The sequence below is a fragment of the Protopterus annectens genome, chromosome 10.part0, assembly GCF_019279795.1.
Source record: "Protopterus annectens isolate FY-2018-M chromosome 10.part0, PAN1.0, whole genome shotgun sequence".
Lineage (NCBI taxonomy): Eukaryota > Metazoa > Chordata > Ceratodontiformes > Protopteridae > Protopterus > Protopterus annectens.
In genome coordinates, this window is record NC_056744.1 from 388169740 (window position 1) to 388196553 (window position 26814).

Here is a 26814-nt window from a genome sequence, read left to right on the forward strand (position 1 = left end):
TGTGCCCAGCCTTACTCACTGTATTTCTGGCAGTTATATCCATTAATAAGAAAATATGACTAGCAAATTATGCTAATGGCTGCAATATTGGCTAACAACATGATTCTGAGGATTAACATTTTTCCAGTTTTATAAAATATAATTGACAAATGGGTTAAGCAATACCTTACTAATTTAAATAATAAATTATGCATTTGGCACGTAATAGTAAGTTTTGTTCTTATTAATAAAAAGATACATTTATTTTAGATTTGTATTATGCCACAAAAATATATTTCGACTGTAGTTATTAAGACTTTCATCAGCTTGGCATACATGTAACTCTGTTGCTCCATTTCCATTAAATTTAAATACACACACACACACACAAACAGAAACACATGCACACACACACACACACACACACACACACACACACACACACACACACACAACACACAAACATACATACACATACACACACACACACACACACACACACACACACACACACACACACACACACGCTTACATATAAATATGCACGCAATAAATATGGCCAATTGGATATCTTGGAAAGTGTATAGATGGCTGCATTACTTGTTGACTGATGTGATTACTGGATTCTACAACAGTCCAATACTGTTTTGCTGACATCTGTCATCTTCAAGTAGTGGCATTGTCATCGTCAATGCTTTTATCCCATTTTTTCCATGGGTCAGGGTGCCACATCAACATTAGTCAAAATGACCAAATCACCTATACTAAATGCCAAATAGCTAGACCTTGAAGTAGTAGTACAATGTATTTTATAGGTAAACACTGTACCTTTTGTATTTGGCTAGCCCCTTGAAATGGTAGCATAATGTATTTTATAGGTAAGCATTGTACATTTTATATTTGGCTAGCCCTTGAAGTGGTCGTATAATGTAATTTACTAGTAAGCACTGTACATTTTGTATTTGGCTAGCCCCTGAAGTGGTAGTATTATGTATTTTACAGGTAAGCACTGTACATTTTGTGTTTGGCTAGCCCTTGAAGTAGTAGTATAATGTATTTTAAAGGTAGGCACTGTACATTTTGTATTTGGCTTGCACCTGAAGTGGTAGTATAATGTATTCTACTGGCAGGCATGGTACATTTTTTATTTGGTTAGTCCCTGATGTGGTAGTATAATGCATTTTGTAGGTAAGCACTGCACATTTTGTGTTTGGCTAGACCCTGAAGTGGTAGTATAATATATTTTACTGGGAAGCACTATACATTTTGTATTTGGCTAGCCGTTGAAGTGGTAGTATAATGTATTTTATAAGTAAACACTGTACGTTTTGTATTTGGCTAGCCCTTAAAGTGGTAGTATAGTAGTATAATGTATTTTATGGGTAAGCACTGTACATTTTGTATTTGGCTAGTCCCTGAAGTGGCAGTATACTGTATTTTATAGGTAAGCACTGTACATTTTGCATTTGGCTAGCCCCTGAAGTGGTAGTATAATGTATTTTATAGGAAAGCACTGTACATTTTGTATTTGGCTACCCCTGAAGTGGTAGTATAATGTATTTTACTGGTAAACACTGTACATATTGTATTTGGCTAGCCCTTGAAGTGGTAGTTTAATGTATTTTACAGGTAAGCACTGTACATTTTGCATTTGGCTAGCCCTTGAAGTGGTAGTTTAATGTATTTTACAGGTAAGCACTGTACATTTTGTATTTGGCTAGCCCTTGAAGTGGTAGTTTAATGTATTTTACAGGTAAGCACTGTACATATTGTATTTGGCTAGCCCTTGAAGTGGTAGTTTAATGTATTTTACAGGTAAGCACTGTACATTTTGCATTTGGCTAGCCCTTGAAGTGGTAGTTTAATGTATTTTACAGGTAAGCACTGTACATTTTGCATTTGGCTAGCCCTTGAAGTGGTAGTTTAATGTATTTTACAGGTAAGCACTGTACATTTTGCATTTGGCTAGCTCTTGAAGTGGTAGTTTAATGTATTTTACAGGTAAGCACTGTACATTTTGCATTTGGCTAGCCCTTGAAGTGGTAGTATAAAAAGAAGTTATGTACCTACCATAACGTTCCATGTTAGTTGTCTTCTTCTTGCCTTCTATCTTGCTGGTTGGGTTCGGAGCTGATCCTCGGCTCCGACTCGGCCATCTTCAAAATCTCGAGAGCTGCTTACTGGCTCGAGGCTCCCCTATATCCCATGATGCCTGGCGCTAGATACCCAGATCTCGTTTGGTAAGTCTAACTGCAGACATAATAATAAGGGAATCCTATCCTAGAATGCATAAATCCTACTGGAGAGACTACTAGTCAGAAAGGAATAGCCAGAGAAGACTCAGCCAGTGAAAAATCAAGAGGAACTCTTCTCGATCCACTAGGATAGGGGGATGGAGGGTGGGACGCAAGAAAGAAGGTGAGAAGAAGACAACTAACCACATAACTATGGGCTAGGCTTATAAATGCCCTTGGGCAGATAGCCTATGAAACCATGAAACCCTATGAACTAACATGGAACGTTATGGTAGGTACATAACTTCTTTATGTTAAGTTGTCTATCTTGCCATCATTCTTACTGGTTGGGACAGTGTCCCTAGCACCTAAAGTCCTGTGTGGCTCATTGGAACAGACTCTTCAGAACAGTGGAACTAAAATCAGCTCTGCTCCTGGAGACCAAATCCAACATGTAATGCGAAATGAAAGTATGAGGGTTGGCCCATGTAGCCGCAGCACAAATAGATTCCATGGGCAACCTAGCCTGAAAAGCCACCGAAGTAGCTAAAGCTCTGGTAGAGTGACCTTTTGGTTTGACTGGTAATTTTTTATTCCTGAGTTGATATATGAATGTGATTATAGAAGTCAACCACCTGGATAAGGTTACCTTGGAGACTGGAAGACCTTGTTTACCTACTGCATAGGACAGGAAAAGTTGATCTGATTTTCTAATGTCTTTGGTTCTATGCAAATAAAAGCGTAGCTGCCTGTGAACATCTAACTGATGCAACTTATATTCCGCCCTGTTGGAGTGGTTAGGGAAAAACACAGGAAGGTCTATGGACTGATTCAAATTACTCTCTGAAGAGACCTTAGGAAGGACAGAAGGATTAATCCTAAGAGCAACCCTGTCATTGTGGAACACAAGGTATGGGGGACGGATAGAAAGAGCCTGTAGTTCCGAAACTCTTCTGGCTGAAGTAATAGCTACCAGAAAAAGGGTTTTCCAAGATAAGAACTTCAGTGAACAAGAAGCTGCGGGTTCAAAAGGGGGCAAAATTAGCGAAGCTAAAATCAAATTTAGATCCCACGGTGGTGGAGGATCTCTGACTGGGGGCCTGAGCAGAGTGGTTCCTTTGAGAAAGGCTTTACAGAGCTTATGGGACATGATACTTTTTTTCCGATAGGCCAATGTGAAAATTTGAAATTGCCGCTAACTGAACTCTAATTGTAGCGGAAGCGGACCTCGCATGGAAGAGCTCCGCAAGAAATTCCAAAATGGACTGTACGGGGGCTGAAAAGGAGTCAATACTTTTTGCCTCTGCCCAGGAAGAAAAACGTTTCCACTTACTAGTGTAAGTTTTTCTGGTCGTAGACTTGTGTGACGACAAAAGGAATTTGCGCACAGAGGGGGAGATATCTGGGAGCCTGGCTAAGGTTGGAAGTGGAGCAGCCATGCTGTGAGCTGGAGAGAGTGCAGGAATTGGTGCAGCCTGCCCGACTGATGAATCAGAAGGTCTGGAACTAGGTCCAGAGTCCAAGGCTGTTCGAGAAGATAGTGATGCAGGAACAGAAACCATATTTTTCGAGGCCAGTAAGGGGCAATGAGGATCATTTTGCAACCCAAAGCAGTAGCCTTCTGAATTAGTTTCAGTATGAGGGGGAAGGGAGGGAATGCATAAAGAAGTCCCTGGGGCCAATCGTGGACTAGAGCGTCTCTGGGGGAATGCCCGGGAAGTGGAAAGAGAGAGAAGAAATTGCTTCACTTGCTGTTGAAGGGAGTTGCAAAAAGGTCGCAAGGTTGGCCCCATCTGCGGAAGATTTGGTCCTCAATTACCTAGTTCAGAGACCACTCGTGAGGCATGAGAATTGATCTGCTCAGTCTGTCTGCTATGACGTTGGACCTCCCAGGGATGTGCGTTGCAATCAGAAACCATTGGGAAGAGATCCCCCACTGCCAGAGTCTGAGGGCTTCTCGACATAAGGGTAGGACCTGGTTCCACCCTGCTTGTTGATGTACCACACTACAGAGATATTGTCCGTTTGAACTGCAATGGTCCCAGTAGGAAGAAAGTCCTGAAGAGCCTGCAATGCTAAGAGCATGGCCCTCATCTCCAAGACATTTATGTGCAGATGATACTCGTGAGGTTGCCAGGTGCCTTGGACTGTTCTGCCCTGATAATGCCCCCCCCGATCAGGGAAGCGTCCGTGGTCACTGTAGCCACTGGAGGGGGGAGAACAAATGGTCTGCCGTGGAGTACTGACGTGGAGACCATCCACCATGCAAGATGCTTCTTGCATGCCTGAGTGATCATAATCATGTAAGACATGGGAAGTTGCTGAAAAGACCATTGGGTGAAAAGAAGCCACTGGAGGATTCTCATGTGAAAACGAGCTAGAGGGACGAGTACGACTGCTGCTGCCATGAGACCTAGCATCTGAAGGACAAACCTGGCTTGAATCCTTTTACATGCTAATAAAACCTTGACATGCTGACGAATCACTAACACCCTGTCTGGTGGGAGGCTCGCTAACATGTCTTTGGTATTTAAATTTGCGCCTATAAAGGTGATAGATTGACAGGGCGACAATGCAGAGTTTTCGAAATTTATTGTGATACCTAGCCTGGAGTAAGTGTGGATGATGCAGTCTCTGGCTCCCAGAAGGTGATGTCTGGTGGTAGCAGTGAGGAGCCAGTCGTCGAGATATGGAAACACCTGGAATCCTTGCCATTTCAGGTGAGCGGTAACTACTGCCATACATTTGGTAAACACCCTGCAGGCTGTGGTGAGACCAAAGGGCAGAGCTCTGAACTGATAATGGCTGGCTCCCAGCCAGAAGCGAAGGAATCTTTGGGAGCATCTGTCTATTTTGATGTGGTAGTATGCATCCTGAAGATCTATGGAGCACATCCAATTGTCCTGACCCAGGACAGGTAAAATGGACTGAAGCGTGACCATCCGGAACTTCATTCTTTGTACAGACTTGTTTAGTCTGCTGAAATCCAAAATGGGTCTCCAGTCCCCTGTCTTTTTTGGTACCAAAAGAACCTTGAGTAAATTCCGGATCCTTGTTGGTCTGCTGGGACTTGCTGGATGGCCCTTTTTCTTAGCAGTTTTGAGACCTCTTGCACTGCTTGGTCCCTTAGATTGGGTGGAACATCTGGAAGGGACTTGTTTGACCTTAAGGGGGTGCGAAAGAAGAGAATTCTGTAGCCTCCAGATATGACGGACTGTACCCATTTGTCTTGAGTTATGTCTTGCCAGGCTCTTGGGTACAGCGATAATCTTCCCCCGACTGCCTCCAGAGGTGAGCAGCCGGGCAACCCTTCAGGGATGCTGGAAGGGCTTATCAGAGAAAGATTCTCTGCTGCCCTGGTTTTGCGGACCCCCTCTGCCACAAGGGCGGCGTCTGTTATTGTTCCCTCCTCTGCCCCTGGAGGGAAACTCACCACGTGTGCCCGGCAAGGCTCCTTGGGATTTCCGGAACCACATCTTTTCACTCTTCTGACCCTTAGGATATGGTCTGGAAGGAGTGGAAAAATTGACTCCTACGGCAGAGAGAGTCTTGCCTTCCTCACACCTGGTAAGGGTATCTTTCACCTGTGATCCAAAGAGAGAGGAACTATCAAATGGGGTGTTGGTGAAAGATGCTCTGAAAGGTTCCGCAAAGTTACAAAGCCGCATCCAAGCGTGCCACCTTAGGGCCACGCCTATGCCTGTGGCTCTACTCGCACCATCGGCTGCATACGAAATAAGCCACATGGAGGAGTTTACCACTGAGTTAAGAGTCGCTAGCTGGGAGGCTGTCTTAGCCTGGGCCCCCTCAACTGATGGATCTTGGAGGGTATCTCCAAGCTCTTTCAGGAGATCCCTCTGAAGACGGGTAAAGTGGCACAGGTAATTCAGGGACCGCATGGAAAAGGTCGCTGAAGAGAACATCCGCTTCCCATATCTGTCCATCGTCCTGGACTCCTTGTTAGGGGGATGGACAAATGAAGAAGTTTCAGCCAACTCCTTTTTTGTGGCCGCTGCTACCACCATGGCATCAACGGGGACACCCTTGGTCAAGAACTGTTAGTCCTGCGGGGCAGTAATGAACTCGGCAGGTTTTCTAGGGGTCGGTTCCACTGTGTCTGGAGCCATCCATGCCTTTCGAGCCACCACAGACATCAATGTGTCGAAAGGCGGAGACACCCAGGAGGCGGAAGGTCGGGATCCAAACGCATCCAGGAATACCGATTCATCCTCGGAAGGGCTTAGGGTAGTCCAGTTTCCCCTCTGCCTAAGCATCTCAAGGATGTCTGAGAAGGAGACATCTTCAGAGGGGGATCTTGGTGACCCTTCTGACTCCTCTAAGTCGGTATCTGATGTGACAGACTCGGGGGAGTCAACATGCTTCCTCTTACATTTTCTCTTGCGAGGTGGCTCCTCTGAAAGATCAGGGGAGGCCTCGGAAGAGGAGTATACCCAAGGGGGTGTCCTGGAGCGCTGGATCCCCATGCTTGGGGTCTGGAAGAGGGGCAGAGGCTGACGCAGCACCCTAGGGGGAGGAGCTGATGGGATCGATCGTGGGACTGACTCAGGGGCCAGTACACTCCTCATCACCTCGAAGGCATCCCTGCCCGGACGCAGAGAAGGCAAAGGCTCTGAAAAAAACAGAAGCCGCCCCTGCACCGAGGGAGATGGCTCCGAGGCATATGTGGGAGCCGAGCTCACCTGCGTCGAAGCACCGAGAGGGAGAGGGGGTCGGACAAGGGTCTGATGCCACTCGCCCCCTCGGAGCCGAAGAGGGACTGTCGGTGCCCAGATCTCTCCAGGGAAAGTACCATGGAAGGGATCGGAGCTGATGATGGAACCAAAAGAGAGGGTATCGGCGCCGATGGGTCCACAACTCAAACCCCAACGAACTCCAGCTCCGAACTCATAGGAAGAGTCGGAGGAGGAATATCTACAGCTGTGGACGGAGCCGACTCCTGATGAGGAGGGCTGGACAACATTTTAGCTAGGGCCTGTGATTTTAAGAGCCTACTGACCACTCTTTCCAAGTCATGGTCCGAAAGCCTAGAGGACCGAGAAGAGTGGGATGATCGGTGACTATGCTCAGATTGGAGCAGGGGCGACTTCGGAGCCGAACGTATCGACTCCAAAGAAGGAGACCTGCATCTCTTTCGACTCTCAGCCGGCTCCGAAGACCGTGTCGGAGCCGACTGGGAGGGAGGGACATCGGTTCCAGCCAGAGCCGAAATGGCTTGTGTGGCTTCACCCAACGACGGCTCCGAACTGGGAGCCGACGGTTTAGGTGGCCTGGAAGATTTTGCCGGCTAAACCTTCACCGGTGAATCTTGGGGTTTAAGCATACCCCTCAGAATCAATTTATTTTTGTGCTCCTGCAGGACTCTTGGACTGAAGGCATGACAGACCGAGCAAGAGTCCTGCAGGTGCACAGCGCCCAGACAATAAACACAAGAAGTGTGACCATCTGTCAGAGACATCTTCTGACAGCATGAATCACACTTCTTGAATCCAGACGGTTTTGGATCCTTGGACATCCTAAGGAGAAAACCAAGGACAAGTTTTCACACAGATGGTTAAGGTAACCAACAGTAAAAAAGTTAACACTCTACAGTTACCACAAACCACTACAAATACCAATACAACAAAAAAAATATCTACAACTATCACTAAAACTAACAGTGATTAATTAGAAGAAAAAACTTTTTTTTTTTTTTAAAGGGAGATAGAAAGAAAGGATAACCTCTAACTTAAACGGAAAGAACCTTTCTGTGGAAAAGGGAGAGAAGGGGGGAGGGGAAACCCTCTAACTAAAACGAGTTTCTTAAGGAAGGTGTAACGCTTATCTAGAAGAAAAACTAGCTACAATACTAAAGTCTAACTAATGACTAATTCTACACTATCAATATAGATTTTTAATAAGAAAAAAATACAAAAAATAGTAAAGCTTATACGACCTGAGCCAGCAGAACAACCTCGTAGCAGAAGCGGCAAACGAGATCTGGGTATCTAGAGCCAGGCATCATGGGATATAGGGGGCCTCGAGCCAGTAAGCAGCTCTCGAGCTTTTGAAGATGGCCGAGTCGGAGCCGAGGATCAGCTCCGAACCCAACCAGCAAGAATGAAGGCAAGATAGACAACTTAACATTGTATTTTATAGGTAAATACTGTACATTTTGTATTTGGCTAGCCCTTGAAGTGGTAGTATAATGTATTTTATAGGTAAACACTATACATTTTGTATTTGGCTAGCAACTTGAAATGATAGTACAATGTATGTTATAGGTAAACACTGTACATTTTGTGTATGGCTAGCCTCTGAAGTGGTAGTATAATGTATTTTACTGGTAAACACTGTACATTTTATATTTGGTTAGCCCTTGAAGCAGTAGTATAATGTAAGAGCTTGTAACAGTCTGATTATATGCATTATCTCCTTGCTCCTGTTCCTAATAGTGGCACTACTGTCTCCAGTGATTAACGTCAATGGTTGTGACTATTTACAAGTATCTGTATATTGATGTCCTGTTTATTTGATGTGCTGTATATTTTTTATATAGCAATCCAGTTGGTTTGTCTTACATCCTATACATCATATCTCACTTTTTTCCTTAGGTTTCCCTAGCCTCTGAAGTCTGAATGTTACATTCTGTAGAGACCCTGCTCTATATCTTAAACTTCCTGGTTCACCAGCCACAGTGCAGGAAATTGACCTCCAAGCAAAAAAGCCAATGTATGTTTAATGTGTTATTGCTGAAAACTACTGATCACCTGTTTTAACTGTGTCAGGAGCATACTGCTAAGGACCCTCGGTCACCTCTAACATCCCTACCTCTCCTGTCCCTATTTAGTATAGCTTTTCCTCAAAATCACTACTTTTATATAGCTACTAGACTGTACCTAGCCAACCAAGCAAGTGATATTACCTGCAGAATACCAGTGAATGATCGGCATACTTATCGCATCTTCTCCCATACAAAAATCTCCTGTAGTGCAAAAGTGTCTTTCTGCTTACTCCCAGGTCCAGCCAGTGTTCCTTTGGTTGTACTCCAGACCTTACTTTCACTTATCTTGCCGACGTCTGGCTTGGAGATTGTTTTTCTTGGATATTCTCAGCTACACGGGATGAGGCACAAGTCCCTGCTGCATATTACAATACACCCCTCCTTCTGGTGACTACCCCTGCCCCCCTTTCCCATCTACCTTTCCTCCACACAGAGTTATTTTAATCTCGGTATACCTAATGGCGCCACTTTTAAATTTCTCCTTCTCCTGGTCTGAGGTCCCCAGGCAGTGTGCTGGCTAGTAAGTTTTTATCAGGTATTTGCTCTTGATTGTGTAATACTTATAGCTAATTTACATGTTTGAACACCATACAAAGGTCCTAGACATAACTACTGATATCTATGAATAACTATGCTCATAAGTGCTGCTGTCTAATAGATTTGCATTGAACAGAAGTCGTTGCCAGTTTATACCAAAATGACTGTGCTATAGTTACTGTGTGTTCTATTGTGACTCTCATTCCTGACAAATTGTTGACATCTGAATGTAACAATTTATTTTTGTTGCTAGGTCTTGCCTCTCTGAGTAAAGTGTGCTGCTGGCTCATTTGCATAATTTGCATTCCTGCTATCTTTATGTGTTTTTGTCTTGCAATGCTGGATTCATAGTAGTTAGAGTAGTGTTCAATCAGTTATACTGAAGGTGTCCTAGTTTATATAGTTTACCACTGTCTTGTTTTATATACTTATACCTATCAGAGCTTGTAACAGTCTGATTAAATGCATTATCTTCTTGCTCCTATTCCTAATAGCGGCACTACTGTCTCCAGTGATTAACGTCAATGGTTGTGACTATTTACGAGTATCTGTATACTGATGTCCTGTATATTTGATGTGCTGTATATTTTTTTATATAGCAATCCAGTTGGTTTGTCTTACATCCTATACATCATATCTGAATTTTTTCCCTCAGTTTCCCTATCCTCTGAAGTTTGGATGTTACATTCTGTAGAGACCATGCTCTGTATCTCAAATGCCCTGGTTCACCAGCCACAGTGCGGGATATAGACCTTCTAGCAAAAAAGCCAATGTATATTTACTGTGTTGTTGCTGAAAACTACTGACCACCTGTTTTAGCTGTGTTGGGAACACACTGCTAGTGACCCTTGGTCACCTCTAACATTCGTACTTGTCCTGTCCCTATGTCCCTACCGTTAGTACAGCTTTTCCTCAAAAACACTACTTTTGTAAAGCTACTAATTATATCTAGTCAGCCAAGCAAATGATATTACCTGTAGAATACCATTAAATAATCTGCATACTTATCTTCTTCAATATAGCAATCTCCTGTAGCGCAAGAGCCTCTTTCTGCATACTCCCATCCAGTGTTCTTTGGTTGGATTTCAGACCTGACTCTCACTTACCTTGTCAGTTTCTAGCTTGGAGATTGTTTTTCTTGGATATTCTCATCTACACTGGATCGGGTGCAAGTACCTACTGTATATTAAATTACACTACTCCTTCTGGTGACTGCTCCTCCACACCCCTTTTCCCATCTACCTTTCCTCCAAACAAAATTTATTTCATCTCGGCGTACCCACGGGCGCCATTTTTAAATTTCTCCTTCTCGTGGTCTAAGCATCTCCAGGCAGCATGCTCATATTTTTATCAGGTGTTTGCTCTGGAATGTGTAATACTTAGTTAATTTACATGTTTGAACACCATACCAAGGTCCTATACATAACTAGTGATATCTGTGAATAACTGTGCACATAAGCGCTGCTAATAGATTTGCATTGTGCAGAAATCTTTGCCAGTGCTGTTGTTACTGTGTGTTCTGTTATGACTCTCATTCCCAACACATTGTTGATATCTGAATACAACAATTTATTTTTATTGCTAGGTCTAGCCCCTCTAAGTAAAGTGTGTTGTTGGCTCGTTTTTTCTAATTTGTGTTCCTGGTATCTTTATGTGCTTTTGTCTTGCAATGCTGGATTAATAGTAATTACAGTAGCATTCAGTTATACTGAAGGTGTCCTAGTTTATATAGTTTACCACTGTTTTGTTTTACATACTTATATCTATCAGAGCTTGTGACAATCTGATTATATGCATTGTCTCCTTGCCCCTGTGCCTAATAGCGGCACTACTATCTCCAATGATTAACATCAATGGTTGTAACTATTTACAGCTATCTATATTTTGATGTCCTGTATATTTGATGTGCTGTGTATTTTTTATATAGCAATCCATTTGGTTTGCCTTACATCCTATACATCATATTTACTTTTTTCCCTCAGTTTCCCTATCCTCTAAAGTTTGGATATTACATTCTGTTGAGACCCTGCTCTATAGCTCAAACTTCCTGGTTCACCAGCCACAGCACTGGAAATAGACCTCCTAGCAAAAAAGCCAATGTATGTTTAATGTGTTGTTGCCTAAAACTACTGACCACCTACTTTAACTGTGTCAAGAGCATGCTGCTTGGACCCTCAGTCACCTCTAACATCCCTACCTGTACTGTTCCTACCCTAGTATAGCTTTTCCTCAAACTCTCTACTTTTATAACACTATTAGACTGTATCTAGCCAATGAAGCCCAGTGATATAACCTGCAGAATACCACTGAATAATCCAGCATACTTACCTCATCTTCTTCCATACAACAATCTCCTGTAGTACAAGACTGTCTTTCTGATTACTCCCATCTAATGTTCTTTTGGTTGGATTTCAGTCCTTACTTTCACTTACCTTACGATTTCTGGCCTGGAGACTGTTTTTCTTGGATATTCTTGGCTACACAGGATCAGGTTGCTACCCACTCTGTGCTCACTCCGTTCCCCTCACCTACCCCTATTCCCAACCACCCAATTTTCAATTGCATTTATACATCTAGTAACTTGACCCCTCATGTCCCTCAACCAATCCTAACCCTACTTCTATTTAGGACATCCACCCTTAACTCCTGCCTCTTATTCCACCCTTAGTTCATACAATTGTAGTAAACCCACTATCTATTTTCCCTCTATGCAATATAACTACACTTTAGCCCTCTATTTACTTTACATATCTCTCTGTAATCAACATGTTATATACAATAAAACTCTGTATCCCCTTGATCTCCCTTACCACCATTCTTTACTTTCTGTCCACACCACTTCTTTCCCTCCCTCACATACTCCATCTCCAAAGTCTCCCACTCTGTCCCTACAACCTCAAACTAACAGCCAGATTTTTCTGTCATCTCACCATCTTTATTCAATTTCTATGCCTGTCGTCTACCAAAATTAAAAAATACCACTGCTATTATCAAACTAAAATTAACTCAATATCTCCTTTTCAAGCCTAACTTTGTAACACAATATCACTTCACACTAACAATTCTAATTGAAGTCCTCTCCCAATGTGGATACATTCATCCCAGTCCTGGACCAATAAATTATACATCTCATATCCAGCTTTCTAGTACCCAAAACCTTTTCATAACAACAATTAACATACAAAACATCTGTAATAAAACTACCAAATTCCAAGCCTGGCTTTCTCAGTACTCCCCAGATACTGTAGCACTCACAGAAACCTGGTTAAAATCACATATATCTGACACTGAAATAATCCTTTCAGGTTACAATATTCTTGGAAATGACCATTAGCACAAGAAAGGTGGTGGAGTTGCAATAATTTACCGTAACTCTTTAACTATCACACTATTTTCCAATCCCATTCCAACCTTTGGAAACACAGAACTACTGCCAGCAATGCTACATATTAACAATAGAAAACAAGTATGCATTGTGGCACTTTATATTCCCCCAGGCCATAACATGCACATTCCAGAAGATCTTCTATCCAGGACAACCCATAACATAGCAAATTAAACTATCATTCTCGGCGATACTAATATAAACTGGCAAAGTCTCATCACCAACTCTCCATCACATATTATGAACCTGCATAAGTATACTCAACTCATCACAGACCCTAAACGTATAGTTAACAAACAAACTGAGTCAACCCTAGACTGGATACTCACTTCAGACCTACAAAAATATGCTTGCTCCGGTACTCTCCCAAATATCTCTACAGACCATCTGCCTGCCTTCAGCCATTGAAACTGCATACAAATAGCCAAAGCCCACTCAAACAGAACATCTAGAAATCATGCCTACTTTAGCCAAAATATAATTATAGATACTCTAAATGACCACAGCTGGTACCCACCTAAGATACTACCATTGGATGAAGCTGTAAAGTACTTTAACAATGTCTTTCTAAATACTCTCAACAGTCTTGCCCCCATGAGAACTAAAAGAATCAAGCATAACCATGCCTCTTCACTAAAAAAAAAAACACACACACAAAATAGATTCTTATTTCCAGGGACTAAGCTTGGCAAGAATGGTGTAATAAAACCTTACAAAATGAACTCAACTACAGACAACTTCATAATAGTGCCAAAAAGCTAGTCATTATTGACAAAAAAAAACCTACTTCTCCACTGAACTAGGTTCTCAAAGAAAAAAAAATTTTTTGGAAATTAGTTTCCTCACTTTTTAATCCCAGAGTCCAGCAATTTTAATTACCAGCCCATCCCCATACTATCTCTTCTATCTAAAATCCTAGAAAACTGGATTCATTCTCAATTACTAAAATATCTCTCCAACAATAACTTACTTACACCCACCCAACATGGCTTTCGCCCAGCTCACAGCACAACCACAGCCCTACTTTCAATTGCCAAACTGCTAACAAAGCCTTGGATGCTGCTTTAATAACTTCAATTATATAACTTGACCTATCAAAGGCTTTTGATACAGTGCCACACTCAAAAAAAGAAGTTATGTCTTACCATAATGTTCCATCTGTGTTGTTGATCTTCACTAATCCTTGACTGTGGGCTTGGTTCCGAGCCTCGGAACTGACTCTGCCATTTATTTTAGCTTGCACCTTCCAAAACTTTCGAGCTAGACTCTACCCACAATGCTCCTCTGTAAATTACCTCAGACTGAGTTTGCCCATAACAGTTACAGACAGATAAAAGCAATAAATAAGAGATAGGGTTGCCACCTTTCTACTGTGCCATTTCCTGACAAACAAGCCCCGCCCCATGCACAATCAAGCCACACCCATTCCTTTTAATAGCCACACCCCTTTACTCCACCCTTCAGCATAATCACGGTGATGACAGACTAGAAAGACAGATCTACAGTCCAAGCATCTTATACAAATCATGTAAAAAGAAGTTATGTCCTTACCATAACGTTCCATGTGGAGTGTTCATCTCGCCTTGGTTATTACACATGGGTTCGATCCTCGGCTCCGACTGCAAGCTCTGCATCGAGAAGAAGCTCGAGGACATCTAATACCCACAATCCCCCTCTGCCTTTACCTCAGATCTAGTTTGCAAGCAAACCAGACATAAAGCACGCACACATGCCAACTATATACATAAAAGTACATATATACAAACATACCAAGAGTATGATAGTAACACTAATACTGCAACAGCAAAAAGAGAATACTCCAGACCAGGCACCCTAAGGGTGGGAGGGTGGGAGGATGAACACTCCACATGGAACGTTATGGTAAGGACATAACTTCTTTATGTGAGAGTGTTCAATCTCTTTGTTCTTACACATGGGTAGCGTCCTAGCTCCATGATCCTGAGGAACTCAAGGGAGAACGTTCTTGAGCACAGTGGAACCAAAGGTTGCCCTATCCCTAGAAACCCTGTCCACTTTGTAATGAGAGATAAATGTATGTGGTTTAGCCCAAGTAGCAGCCGCACAAATAGTGTCTAAAGGTAAGCCAGCTATGAGCCAAAGATGTAGACACTGATCTGGTAGAATGTCCTCTGGGTTTTGCTGATAATGTTTGGTCAGAGGCTTCATAAACATATGTGATACAGTCAGTTAGCCATTTAGAAAGAGTTCGCTGCAAGACCCTTTCTGCTGTCAGCAAAAGCTACAAATAGTTGATCAGATTTCCTGTGATCTTTTGTTCTATCCAAATAAAATCTGAGTTGTCTATGGACGTCAGTTTGTTACAGTATATACTCCAATTTATTAGAGTGGTTTTAAAGAAGGTGGGTAATTTAATGGACTGATTAATATTACTAGAAGAACAAACTTTGGGAAGAAAGGATGGATTAGTGCGTAGGGATACTCTGTCAGAATGAAATATTAAATAAGGATGTTTGACCGAAGGGCCTGAAGCTCAGACACTCGTCTAGCAGATGTAATGGCCACTAGAAATAATGTTTTCCATGACAAAATTTCAATGTGCAACTTGAAGCTGGTTCAAAGGGTGGCAACATCAATTTAGAGAGCAACAAGTTTAAATTCCACGGTGATGTCGGACTTCTGACTGGTGGTCTGATATGAAAAGAACCTTTTAAAAGGCTTTACAAAGTCTGTGAGCCATAATAGGCACCACATTCTTCTACATGATAGTTAGAAATGGCAGCTAACTGTACTCTTAAAGTAGCCGGGAAGCTCCTTCATGAAATAATTCAGTCAAGAACTCTAAAACCTTGTTTAACGGAGCTGTAACAGGGTCCAAATGATGTGACTCCAGAAGATAAACGTTTCCACTTACTGGTGTAAGTCTTTGTAGTGGAAACTTTATGAGAAGCTACTAAAATATCTTGAACCGCCGATGTAAGGACCGACCTGGCTAAAAGGAAGCAGAGCAGCCAAGCTGCTAGATGGGGAGATTCTAGAGATGGGTGAGGAACTCCTGACGAGTGAGTCAGTAGATCTGGCTCTGGGTCCAGCATCCAAGGTCCCCGTGATGCAATAGAAAGGGGAACCAAATTTGGGGCAATGAGAATAATAGTCCTCTGAAGGTTGTTGGCTTTCTGTAGAAACTTTGCAATCAGGGAAATGGGGAAAAGCATATAGGAGACCCTGGGGACTTCCCTGGAGGTAATAGGGCAAAGTAGCTCCTGCATTTGGCGTTCATTAACAGATCGCAGGTAGGCTGGCCCCATTTGGCGAAAAATCCTTCGCAACTGACTGTTTGAGGACCACTCGTGAGGCAATAGTATTGCCCTGCTCAGCCTGTCGGCTATGACGTTGGATGACCCCGGGATGTGCGTTGCGATCAGAAAGCGACCGTGGACTCTGCCCATTGCCAAATTCTCATGGCCTCTCTGCATAGTTGGTAAGACCTGGTTCCCCCTTGCTTGTTTATGTACCAGACTACGGACATGTTGTCTGTCTGAACTGCAATGGTCCCTGGAGGAAGAAGGGGAGCAAAGTGTTGCAGCAAAAACACTGCCCTCAACTCCAGAACATTGATGTGCAGATTGTACTCCAGATTGGTCCATTCGCCTTGGACTGTCTGTCCCTGAAAGATGCCCCCCCACCCTATCAGGGAAGCGTCCGTGGTTATCGTCGCTGACGGGTGGGTAGCACAAATGGTCTTCCGCTGGATAGGTTGCAAGTCTGTAACCACCACATTAGGTGTGATTTGCATGTTTTCGTTATCAATATTTTGTGAGTCAGTGGAAGTTGTTGGAATGACCATTGTGCAAACAGAAGCCATTGTAACACTCTCATGTGCAGTCTTCCCAATGGTATCGCAATGAGGGAAGCTGCCATGAGACCCAAAACTTTCAGAACAATTTTTGCTGGGGACTTTCTGGACAACAGTAGAAGGGAAATGTTGAATTGAAGTGCTACTATTCTTTCTGTAGGAAGTTTTAGAACTAACTGACGCTGCATCTAATTCGCTCCTATGAATAAGATATGCTGTGATGGCTGTAGCAACGATTTTTCAAATTTACTGAAATGCCAAGGTGTACAAAGTTGTAGGGTGTAATCCCTGGCTTGTATCAGTTGACGCCTGGTGGTGGCAGACAGGAGCCAGTCGTCCAGATACGGAAACACCTGGAATCCTAGGCCTCAGATGAGACGCTACCACTGCCATGCATTTGGTGAAGACCCTGGGGGCTGTAGTCAGACCAAAGGGCAGGGTTCGAAACTGATAGTGACTGGCTCCCAGCCGAAGCTAATGATCCCTGGGCGCCCTGGCCATTTTGATGTGGTAGTATCGTCCTTCAGATCTATCGAGCACATCCAGTCGTCCTTCCGTAAGAATGGAAGGATCGATTGAAGCGTGACCATTCGAACTTTTCCTTCTTGACAAAGGTGTTGAGATGGCTTAGGTCCAGAATTGGCCTCCAGTCCCTGTTTTCTTTGGAACTAAAAGAACCTTGAGTAAGTTCCGAATCCTATTTGGTCCGCTGGGACTGGTTGGATGACTCTTTTTCTAGCAGCTTTGAAATTTCTGTAGCTGCTGGGTCTCGCAGATGGGGTGGTACATCTGGGAGTTTTCTTTGGAATGGGTGGATAGAAATGGGATTTTGTAACCTCTGGTAACAATGCTTTTACCCAATTGTCTGAAGAAAAATTTTGCCAGGCCTGAGGGTATAAAGCTAAGCGACCCGACTGCCTCCAGAGCAGGACAGTCGGGCCTCCTCTCAGGAGTGCTGAAAAGGTTTGCCAGGAGATTATCCCTGTCACCTTGGTTTTGCGGACCCCCTCTGCGCCAGGCCGGGCGTCTTCCACCTCTGCCCCCCTCTGCCTCTAGAGGGGCATCACCCTGTGTGTTTGGGAAAGATCCTTGGGGTTTTGAAACCACATTTTCCCACCACGTTGCCCTTTGGGGTACGGTCTGGAAGGGGTGGAAAACGGACTCCGACAGCAGACAGAGTCTTTCCCTCCTGTTCACACCGGGTAAGGGTCTCCTTTACTTTAGGGCCAAAAAGTGTGGCTCCGTCAAATGGGGCGTTAGTAAAGGAAGACTTGAAGGCTTCCGCAGAAACATAAGCGCATCCAGGATTGCCTACGAAGAGCAATCGCTGAAGCCGCTGCCCTACTCGATCCTTCGGCTGCATAGGATATCAGCCTCATGGACGAGTTTACAATGGACATAAGGGTGTTGAGATGTAACTTTCTCTGAGACAGCGGCATCTGTAGTACCCTGGAGGGTATCTCCCAACTCTTTGACTAGATCCCTCTGTAAACGTGTAAAATGAGTCAAATAGTTCAGGGAACGATAAAGCCTCTGAACTGAAAATCGCGCCCCGTATCTGTCCATGGTCCTAGAGTCTTTGTTAGGCGGATGGACAGATGAGGAAGACTCCGACATCTCCTTTTCGTGGTCATGCCACCACCTTTTTTTGGCGCTGCGCTGCATGGCGTCTACTGGAACTCCTTTGGTGAGGTAAGCTTTGTCCTGTGGTGCCGTGATGTACTTATTTGGCTTCCTAGGGACTGGTTCCACCGTGTCAGGAGTCTCCCATGCCCTTCGAGCAATTAATTCCATTAACTCATCAAAACCCAGGAGGAGGAAGGCAAATGCCTTCAGCAAAACTGACTCATCCTCAGAAGGGGAGGGCTTGCCAGTCACCTCTCTGTTTTAGGATCTCCAAGATGTCAGAAAAGAGACATCCTCTGAAGGTGACTTAGGGGACCCTTCTGACTCATCTAAGTCAGTATCAGATGTCAAGGATTCTTGTGGAGAATCCAAGTGTCTCCTCTTACACAGTCTTTTCCTAGGGACTTCTTCGTGGGGAGCATCCGAAGAAGCCTCCGGGCAGGGGTGGCTGAGACACTGGTGCCCGGCGCTTGGCGTGGGCGTGGGTGCAGAGGAGGATAACGGTCCTTTGTGGGGAGGCTGTACCTGCTGATGTGGTTGTCTGGGTAGACAGCACCTTCCTCATGTATCTCCCGTTCGAAGAAATGGGAAGAATCCCGAAACAGGGAGCCGGCACCACCGACCGGTGGACGGAACCGAGTCGATCCGTGCCCGAGGCGAGGAGAGGGAACGAACGAATCGAACATCGGGGTCCGGAACGGGCGGATCTCTTAACCCGAGACTCTCCTTTCGATCCCGACTGATGGAGTCGAGGTGAACGGTGCCCCCGAGAAAAAAAAAGACGGTTCTGCTAGGGCTCCACAATCATCAGTTCAGCTTCTTCCGGCTCGAGACTGGACAGGTCTCGGAGGAGGAACAGATGGAGATAGTGGCAGGCCTTCAAGTCTCGAAATCAACTGAGAGGAGACCGAGATAAGTTTGGATAGGGCCGTATGCTCCATCAGTTTCTGCACCACACGGTCCACATCGGTGTCGGAAAGGGGCCTAGAAGGGATCGAAGACGGAGCCGACCTCAGCAGAGTCGGTGGATTCCAAGACTCGAGGCTCGACTGCCAACAGTTGAACACTCGAGTCTGTGGAACCGGTGATCTAACTAGACCGAAGAGCTCTTTGGCTCCGACGCCGAAGACTTGGATGCCTGGTCTGAAGCATCCAGAGCCTCCTGGAAAGAGGTTTCAACAATCCTCTATCCATCAGTTTAGAGCAGTCCTCTGCCAAGACAGTAGACACAGCACTGACAACGTTTGAAGCCAGATTTTATTTTCTCCGACATAATGAGAAGAGAAAGAGACAGTCCAGTCCAGTAATAGTCAATTCCAGTAACAATGTCAAATGAAAGTCCGATTGTCAATTGCTTAAGAAAGCAAGACTACAACAAATTTTTAGTCAAAAAGTGATCCAAGTAAAACTCTATACCTAGTTAAACTAAGTTAAACTAATCTAAGGTACCGAGAATTCTAATCCACTCACACACCGTCTCTCTAACTTTAACTGACTAGATTTTAAAGAAGTTTTTGAAAATTTAAACAGAATAGATAAATTCTTATCTGTAAAGCTCGAGCTAGCCTCCAGCGTCGTATGCAGCAGCGACAAACTAGATCTGAGGTAAAGGCAGAGTGGGATTGTGGGTATTAGATGTCCTCGAGCTTCTTCTCGATGCAGAGCTGATTGAACACTCTCACATTCATATTCACTGTAACATCAAATGAGCTAAGCTTTCTAGAAAACACAGATAAAGGTAAACAGTTGTGATGACAAAAGCTACATTTAAGCCTCACTATACAGACTGTACACCCTAGAAAGACACCCTAGAAAGAAACACAGGTCAAGGTAAACATCACGGTGATGACAGACTAGAAAGACAGATCTACAGTCCAAGCATCTTATACAAATCATGTAATCATATATTCACTGTAACATCAAATGAGCTAAGCTTTGGTATAGACGTATACCTAGAAAACACAGATAAAGGTAAACAGTTGTGACAAACTAGACAAAAGCTACATTTAAGCCTCACTATACTCTGAAGACTGTACACCCTAGAAAGACACCCTAGGAAGAAACACAGGTCAAGGTAAACATCACGGTGATGACAGACTAGAAAGACAGATCTACAGTCCAAGCATCTTATACAAATCATGTAATCATATATTCACTGTAACATCAAATGAGCTAAGCTTTGGTATAGACGGTATACCCTAGAAAACACAGATAAAAGGTAAACAGTTGTGATGACAAACTAGACAAAAAGCTACATTTAAGCCTCACTATACTAAGACTGTACACCCTAGAAAGACACCCTAGGAAGAAACACAGGTCAAGGTAAACATCACGGTGATGACAGACTAGAAAGACAGATCTACAGTCCAAGCATCTTATACAAATCATGAAGTCATTATACATTCACTGCAACCAAGTCCAAAACCAGATTAGAAACTGTTCTAGTTAATCACCACATGTTGAACATCTAGATAGTTACACACATCTTGTCACCATCAATGAATGAGACAGTGCCAGCACAGCTAGTGAATTAATATAAATTTAATATTTAAAAAATTCACTAGTAGCTGTGCTGGCAATATTTCATTCCTTGTCACACTAATCTTTGAAAATCTACCTTAATTCCAAAGAATCCATTAAAAATCCACTTACCTCCAGAAAAATTAGCAGCAGGGCTACTAAAACAAGCTCTCAGCAGCAGAACAGAACAGGCAGCTAAAGGGCCAGCAAGCAGGGGAACACACCACCACCCGGTCCACAGCACTTCTCCTCCAGCAAGCAAGGCAAGCAGCAGGGCTAAGGCAATCCTTCCAGGCAGCAGGGCTTCCAGGCAGGGCTTCCAGGCAGCAGGCAGGGCTTCCAGGCAGGCAGGGCTTCCAGGCAGGGCTTCCAAGCAGGCAGGGCTTCCAGGCAGGGCTTCCAAGCAGGCAGGGCTTCCAGGCAGGGCTTCCAAGCAGGCAGGGCTTCCAGGCAGCAGGCAATCCACTGAAGACGATGTCCAAGGCTCCAAGCAAGAATTTCAGATCTTAAGCAGCACCCTTTGTACTACAAAAGTAAAGGTAACTTATGCTGAAGCACCGCTTATATTCTTAAATTTTCGCGGGCTTTGCAGGGCTTTACTACTAACTCGTGTTGATTGGCTGCTTGCTGCACGAGCCTTGTCTGCAGCAAGCAGCCAATCAACGAGTCCAAGGCGGGTCAGCGGGATGTTTTTTTTTTTTTTTTTTTTTAATGCCTGCGGAGACTATTTCTGATTACGATTCGGAGAACAAGAACACGGGAGCAGTGCGATTCACCTTTCCGGGGAAAAAGGCACGCTAAATAAGAGACCATATCTAATTCTGTATTATGAAGCAAGTCTTTAGGAGTATTCAGTCCACTAATAGTCTTAGGTAGGGGGAAGGAGGGGGGAGGATGTCAAGAATTAGTGAAAATCGACAACACAGATGGAACGTTATGATAAGACATAACTTCTTTATCTGATATTGTCAATCTTCACATCATCCTTGACTGTGGGGCAGAGTCCCTAGCTACCTGATTCGTGGGAGGTCTCATGAAAGAATATTCCAGAGCACCATTGAACCGAATGATGCATGTCCCCTAGAGACCTGGTCCAGTTTGTAATGAGTAATAAAGGTATGGGGAGATGCCCATGTAGCTGCTGCACAAATATCACCTAAAGGAGCTCTGGCATGAAAAACTGCAGAAGCTGCTATGGCTCTCATTGAATGAACTTTCACAGGATGAAGTCCCTTTGATTTATAAACAAACGTAATGCAGTCCCTTAGCCATTTAGCTATAGTAACCTTAGAAACTGTGTTACTCAGAGAAAGTGAGGAAAATGCAACACAAAATTGGTCTGATTTCCTGATATCTTTCATTCTGTGAAGGTAAAAATGTAATTGTCTGTGGACCTCTAATAATATCTATCTAATAATATCTGCCATGGCTTAGTGGTAAATCACTTTGTGTATGGAGTGCAGGGTCCTGGGTTCGAGCCTTTTAGAGGCAGTTTATTTGGTGGGAGGGTGTCCTAATGATTAAGGTGTTTGCCTTACAAGCACAAGGTACAGGTTTTGAGTCTCACAAGGGATAATTGGCTAGGCTTAAAATGGCCCACAAGGACAGTTAGCCTAGTACTAATCTATGAACCTATGAACCTATCTATATGTGCAGACATTGCTCTCCCTAAATGAAGAAATTAGGGAAAAAGACTGGTAGATGCAAAGTTTGATTGATATTAGATTCTGAAACAATCTTTGTCAAAAAGAAAGGATTAGTTCTGAGAGAAACCCTGTCTTTGTGAAATATTAAATAGGAGGGCTTGCAGGGCAAAGCTTGAATTTGTGGTACTCTTTTGGCTGAAGTGATAGCTAGTATAGACAAAGTTTTCCAGGTCAGAAGTAGCCAAAGGTTCAAACGGGGATACCGTGAGAAACTGTAGGATGAAGGGAAAATCCCACGGAGAGCTGGGTTCTTTAATGGGGGGCCTTAGCATAAAAGAGTTCCTTTCAAAAAGGCCTTGCAATGTTTATGAGAAATCAGTGAAGACCCAGCAAAACCAATATGGAAGTTGGATATTACAGCTAGATGTACTCTAATGGTGGAAGCTGAAGAGCCAGACTGATAATGACAGGTCAGAAATTCTAAAATGTTATCCACAGGAGCTGCGTAAGGGTCAATATTACTGTCAAGAGCCCATCTGTCAAAATGTTCCCATTTACTATGGTACAGTTTTCTAATTAAAGGCTTGTGATGAGCTAGAATGATCTGTCAGACCGGTGATATAACAGAAGAAAGCCTGGCAATGATGGGAATTGGAGAAGCCACGCAGTGAGCTTCAGATGCTGGAGATTCAGATGAACCATTCCTTCTGGGTGAGATAGCAGATCTGGGGCTGGGTCCAGAATCCAAGGTTTCTGAAGCAGACGAGGCCAAATGAAGGGAAACCACAACTGCCAAGGCCAGAATGGGGCAATGAGGATTATTGTGTTCTTCGACTTCTTGGCTTTCTTTAGAAACTGACATATCAGAGGAGTCAGAGGAAAGGCATACAGAAGACTGGTGGGCCTTGTGAGGCATCAGGATAGTTCTGCTCAGTTTGTCCGCTATCACGTTGGAGCTCCCCGGAATGTGTGTTGCTTTAAGAAAGCGGATGGAAGAAATTGTCCATTTTCAAACTTTAAGAGCTTCTCGACAAAGCAGATAAGATTTGGTTCCCCCTTGTTTGTTAATATACCAGACTACCAACATGTTGTCCATTTGAATTACCAATGATCCAAGGGCAGGGCATCTTGAAATGCTTGCAATGCTAAGAGCACTGCCCTCATCTGTAGAACACTGATGTGCAAATTGACCTCAATTTGGGGTCATGTACCTTGGACTGTCCTTCCCAGATAATGCCCCACATATGGGAAGCATCTGTGGTCACTATGGCTAGGGGTTTTGGAAGGAAAAATGGGCAGCCTGAATGGATCTCATTGGAATGCAGCCACCGAGACAGGTCTTATTTCAACGATTGGTGATCAAAATGTGATGTGACATTGGTTGAATCAGTAATGACCACTGGGAGACCAGAAGCCATTGAAGAATCCACATGTGATATCTGACCAAGGGAACTAAGGTAATAGAGGTCACCATTGACCCTAGTGCCTACAGGATGAAGTTTGCTGCAACACTTCTGTTCTGAATAATATAGTTTACTAGTGATCTGATTTTTAGGACTCTTTCTAATGGGACTGATGCTAATTCCATGACCGTGCTTAACAAGGCTCCAATAAATTGCAGCTGTTGAGTGGGTTCCAGATGTGACTTTTTGTAATTTACTGTGATGTCTAAGGTAGTGCAGAGATGAAGGGTATAATCTCTTGTCTTTACAAGTTGATGCCTGGTGGTAGTGGTAAGGAGCCAGTCATTGAGATATGGAAAAACTCAAAACTCCAGCAGTCTGAGATGAGCTGCTACCACTGCCATGCATTTGGTAAACACCCTGGGGGTTGTGGTGAGACCAAAGAGCAGTGTTCTGAACTGACAGTGACTGACTCCCAGCCAGAAGTGCAGGAATCTTCTGGAGTGTTTGTTCATTTTTATGTGATAATACACATTCTGAATATCAATGGAGCACATCCAATTGTCTTTTTCTAAGAACGAAGTGTTGACTGTACAGAGACCATCCAGAACTTGGTTTGCTGAAATGACTTGTTGAACTGGCTGAGATCCAAAGTGGGTTTCCAGTCCCCTGTCTAAAAAGAATCTTGAGTAACATCTGGATCCTTTCTGGTCTGGGGGGACTTCTTGGATGACTCTTTTGTTGAACAGTTTTTGAATCTATATGACTGCCACCTCCCTGTGACTGGGTGAAACATCTAGGAGTCTCTTTTGTGTTTTTGGATTGGTTGTAAGGGGAATTATGTAACCGCTGGAAATGATCCCCTGCACCTATTTGTCTGCAGTCATTTGTATCCAGGCAGATTGGTGCAGGATAATCATCACCCGACTGCTCCAGAGGAAGGCAATTGGGCCTGCATTCAAGGGCGCTGGTAGAAGTTACCAGAGAAAGAATCTCTGGACCTCTGGTTCTGTGGGCCACTTCTGCCTTTAGAACAGTGTCTTCCATTGTTACCTCCCTCTCTCCCCCGGGAGACGTCTTTGCTGTGTGAGTCCTGGAAAGGCCCTTGGGACTTTTTGAACCATATCCCTCCACTTCTCTGGTTCCTAGAATAAGGCCATTGAGGAGTGGAGAAGCAATCTTTGTCACATCTGGCTTGTGTGCCTTTCACCTTGGGTTCAAATAGGGATGATCTGTCAAATGGAGCCTTGACAAACAAAGATCTAAATGGGTCCACAAAATCACACAAGCACATCCAGGTGTGTCTCCTGATGGCTACGCCTGAACCCACTGCTGCACGAGCAACAACCTCATGGATGAATTGGCAATTGATTCAAGGGTGGAGAGCTGAGAGGTAACTTTGTCTCAAACCCCTTCAGCTACTGCTCCTGCGAGAAGATCTAAAAGTTCTTTAATTAGATCTCTCTGCAACCTGGTGAAGTGTGCCTTGTAATTCAAAGACCTGAGAGCAAAGGTCGATGAAGCACAAATGCTCTTCCCAAACCTATCCATAGTCCTGGACTCCTTGTTAGAAGGATGGATAGCAGGACTTTCTTCCACAAGTTCCATTTTTGTGGCTGCTGCTATCACCATCGCATCAACTATGATACCCTTGGCCCTATGTTGCTCGTCCTTAGAGGCAGATAGAATTCAGTCAGGTCTTTTGGGGATCAGGTCAATGGAATCTGGAATGTTCCAAGCTCACTGAGCAATAAGTTTAATAAGCTTGTCAGAGGTTGGAGAGATCCAAAAGTTAGAGGGCTGGGCATGAAAAGCCTCCAGGTAAACCAATTCCTCTTAGGAAGGCTGCAGGGAGGTCCAGCCACCCCTCTGTTTCAGGATTTCTAGGATATCCCTGAAGGAAACATCATCAGGGGGTGACTTAGGAGAACCTTCCTCTTCATCAAAATCAGTTTCTTCAGAAAAGACTCTTCAGGGGAGTTCAAGTGCTTCCTCTTGCACTTTTTCTTCACAGGTACATCCTCTGTGGGATGGTTCAGAGAAGAATCTGAAGAAGAAACCACCAAGGTGGGTCATTCCTGAGGCTTTTTTACCCCCTTCAGGGATGGGGCTGGAGGAAGCTCTGGTCGAGCGGATATGGATGATACTTGGCCTGACAGGGGTAGCAAGGACTGTGTGCCTACAATGGACAAAGCCTTCTCCAGGATCCAAAAGGCTGCCCCCTCCATAGAGGGATGGAAGCCTGGAACTGAAATGGAAATGGAACCGTGGTCCCACCCCACACTGAGGAAGCCGCCTTCGAAGCAGAAGCCTGGGTCAAGCTTACAGATGCCAAGGCATCAAGGGGCATGGAACAGCTTCGAAAGAATCAATGCTGAACCCTGTCCCTCGGAACCAACAATGAAACCTCGACCCCTGGAGGTCTCCAGTTCAGACAAACTGGAATAGCTCAAGGTGATCATCCTTTCCAGAGAAGAAATTCTAGCCAGTACTGAAACAGTTGGAGCTGGGAAGTCCAGTGCCAGGGGCTCCAAAGACTCAGTAGGAGTTGGAGGAGGAATCTGTGACAGTGTCGAAGAAGGACAGGTTCCGGTGCCAAGTTGGCTTGGAACTGAAGGTGGATGCAGTCCCCTCGTCATCAGGAGGCAATTGACCAATTTCATGTCTGATTCAAAAAGACTCTTAGTGGACCAAATGGATGAAACAGAGGGAGACTTGGGTGGCCTTGGTTCCAAGAATGGACTGGGTGGCCTATCAGTAAAGGGATCCACTGAGGACGCATATGTGGACCTTGGTAAAGATTTAATAGTAGATTGCTTTGGTACCAATAAAGCCACTGGTATTAAAGCTCCAGATGCCTGTTCTGAA

General features: G+C 44.1%; 1 protein-coding gene across 1 annotated transcript in view; it reads right to left on the bottom strand.

Annotated features, from left to right (window-relative positions):
- NIBAN1 (niban apoptosis regulator 1) overlaps nucleotides 1–26814 on the bottom strand; it is a 2689070-nt gene that overhangs the window by 1499348 nt on the left and 1162908 nt on the right. The window lies entirely within an intron of this gene.